Source organism: Penaeus monodon, chromosome 25 (assembly GCF_015228065.2).
Source record: "Penaeus monodon isolate SGIC_2016 chromosome 25, NSTDA_Pmon_1, whole genome shotgun sequence".
Classification (NCBI taxonomy): domain Eukaryota; kingdom Metazoa; phylum Arthropoda; class Malacostraca; order Decapoda; family Penaeidae; genus Penaeus; species Penaeus monodon.
The window spans coordinates 10,036,902-10,040,309 of NC_051410.1; the positions used below are offsets into that span (position 1 = coordinate 10,036,902).

A 3,408-nucleotide genomic window follows, 5' to 3' on the forward strand; every position below is an offset into this window, starting at 1 on the left:
AGTTTAATCCAAGTACCACTACTAAATCAATACCGTGGTCACTTCATATTCCTTCCATACATCTCTCTAGGTCTAACTTCGAATGACCTACACAACTTGAATCCCAATGCGGAAAGCAGAAGAGAAAATACACATCCCATTATGAAAATGTTCAAGGCTTCGCAGACTCTCATCCCCGCCTCTCATGCAGCACAACAGCGAACAACCAACAGCACCCGAATGCTGATGTGATAAACGTTAGGACTTGCGACAAAAGCTTTCACATGTTGACCTTCACTGGGTACGCAAAGGATAGCGAAGTCCCCCCTTGTGGCGACCAGTGCATGGCTGATGGACGTTACTTGATGAGCAAAATGTATATACTTTTTTGTCTCATTACTTCCTTCGTCCGTTGTATAGCTATGGAAATTGCTTTTAATTCTCTGGTTTGATCTGGAGTTCGAATGCCCATAAAAATGTTTATGAATTATTTTGTTCACTTGTGACACACGAACACAAACTTTCTGTGTTAAATTTGATATATGGATAGCTTTACAGTGGGAATATGTTTAGTCGCAGAGTATTAACGAAAAAACAAAAATTTCAATTAAGTAGATTGTGTTACACCTATGGCTTCAACATTTCCTGTTTGGGAGCTAAGATAAAGGGGTTCCTATGACATGAACAAAGAAAATGTTACTTTAACAAAGGAGTTTATCTGTTCACAGCGTAAGATGTTGATATCTTTTATCATATTTGTGATAAGATCGCTCTTAACCTTGTGACCGAAGATGTGAAAATTTATTGTGTATGGACGGTAGCCTATTATCATTTGGGTGCCAGTTTGTACTAATTTGTTTCGTTTTGTTGTTACTTTTACCTTCATGGGAACATGAAGTTTCTATAATGTGGTATAATTTATTAGTAACCATATTGTAATGTTCAGATTTCAGATATGCTTATCCGATGCATGTGATATTTCTTCAAATAAACCGAAATGCTTTGTCTATTTGCAGGTGAGATTATGCTCGGGACAGGGCCAAGAGATCAGCTGTTCGCGGCCCCAGAAGGAGCGTAATAGCTGAGTACCCCGTACCGAGCGTAATCTACACTATTCAAGGTGTTTGTGGTCACTATGCGCCAGTCTGAGTGAAAGTGATTGTTGAAGCCCGTTCCACATTTCGATTTGCTGCGTCGAACGAAAACGACTGGGGCACACGCGCAAACAGTACTGTCAAGAAGTAGATTCGAACGTCAATCTACCAGTGTTGGTGAGTGTAATGAGTGAATTATTTATTTTTCTCCCTCTATCTTGTGAGTGCAAAGTGGTAATCGAACGACAGTGGATGCGACGTGTACAACTTGAGTTTTTGCTTTGAGCAGAGTGCGATGTGTTTGTGATTGCTGTACTGTACTGAATATTGATCCAAAAAAGTGTTTAGATATTGATTTTTGGGGGGATCAGCACGCATGGTAGAACAGAGTACCCAGGGCTTCGTAACGTACCCTGAAAGCAGTGGATAAAACCACGAGAAGGAGGGAATGTGAAGGCTTTACACAGAGCCCAGAGGCAAGGAATAGCCTTCGGGAGAACTGCGTACCTCATTCTGTGATTCTTTGTTTATTTAAAGCACAGGAACAGCGTTTAGCGATTTTTTTTCGCACAGACCAAATAGATTTCTCATCTTCAAGGTCTGCTGTCTAGTGGACAGGAATAAAAAATATATATATTGGTTTGCACACCCTAGACCTTGAGACCCTCGGTAATTTGCATCTAGGATAAATAGCGAAGAACTCAGGATGTTGATTGTGGAATATCGAAATCGCTGTTAATGTGCTGCGGAAAACGTTATAAAGAGTGAATATATTTTGATATGGGTCCGTGCATCTCAAGGTTGATACAGCGAGAGATTTGATTAAATAAAAAAATACAGTGATATGTACACGTATTGCCTGTCTTGTATTTACGAAAGTTTAGTTTTTTCTTGTGTTCTATTTAAGTACCCTACGGGATATAGGTTAAAAATAGACAGATAACAGGTCTCTCGGGCAGGAAAAAAGAGGGAAAAATATTAGCCACAAAATGGGTCGGGAGTTTTTGTATTTAAGATGGGATCACGCGATAGTAAGGCACAATTTGTTTAACCTTTCTCCTTTAACCTCTTGTAAATCGCCACTAAGGAGCATGAATAACCATAGAAGCGAAAGTAGCCCCGGCCGTGGATAGTTTATAATAGTAACGGGAGTGCGAAAACAAAAAGGTCAAATGCGCCTGGTTCTCCTCTGTGACAGGGTAGTCGAATACACCCACACGCGCACATCTGTTCTTCAGCCGTACGTTATATTTCACTATTTTTCGAACTGCGTAGAATATCGTCACCTGCGCTTTATTTTATTTCCATGTTAATGAGTGGTTTTGATCGGTATACCCGCCTTTGAAGAGTGTAAAACTATAGAATCAGGCAGTAGCTGTAAAAGACATATTTCTTTACCAGAAACAAGTTGAAAATGAGAAGAGAAAAAAATGTTTCCAAAGAATACTGGTTCCAAGGTCTGACCAGCTGTAGAGTTGCGTCATTGTGGACGGCAGCAAACAAAAGGCTTCCAGCCTTGCATCAAACTCGTATCACCGATTAAAAATAAATGAAGGAAAAAAGGTACAAGTCCCCGTTAGTTACTAGGTACCCATAAGTAGGCCTCGAAACAGACGTCGACGCTAGGGAAAAGTGAACGGCGGTTGAACGGCGAACAAGACATATAGAGAATGTGAGAGGGACAGTCTTCTCGCCCGAATAAAAACACGGTTGACGTAACCAGCATGAATCACGGCGCTCGTTCCTGAAGGCGCTGAAGTCAAGCACGGTCATGAAGCTCAGACCCCGTGTAGGTGTGCTAAATCGTGTCCGATGTTGCTTGCATGTTGCAGCTTGAACTGTGCGGTTCAGTAAAGTAAGGAGGAAGGTCAAGGTAGAGTGGAAGATATAATGAATTTAAGTAAACCAGTAAGTCTAGATGCTGAGTTGTTCAGGTAATATCAGACAAAAAGTGAAGCCCGAAGTATGGTTCATTAACGCGATTCAACTCTCGCAAGAAGCACAGGCGTTGGGGCGAGTCTGGGCGAGTTCGAACGGACGACAAACGGCAGGGCAGCTGTCCACCCAGTACAGGCGATGCAAAAATAGATTGTTTTTGCGTCGTCCGCCGGCCGTATCCTGAGGAGGGGTCGACGCGCACCATACACCCCGGGGCGCACCTACTTCCGGGGAGGGGATCATGCAAGGGGAACATGACCGAAGATGCGAGCCTTCTCTGCCATCACGGCTCACGACACCGTGTCATCCCAACGCCCGCTGAGGCCCGACGGTGTCACTTCTGCTCTGAGGTGTTCGTTTACCTGAAACAGGAATGAGCTAACTTAGTGCGCGGATA

General features: G+C 42.8%; 1 protein-coding gene across 1 annotated transcript in view; it reads left to right on the forward strand.

Moving 5' to 3' along the window:
• Nucleotides 1-1,116: 1,116 nt before the first annotated feature.
• Nucleotides 1,117-3,408, forward strand: part of LOC119589519 — a gene marked incomplete in the record, with an annotated part of 32,970 nt that continues 30,678 nt past the window's right edge. The window contains 1 exon segment of the mRNA XM_037938120.1: nt 1,117-1,250.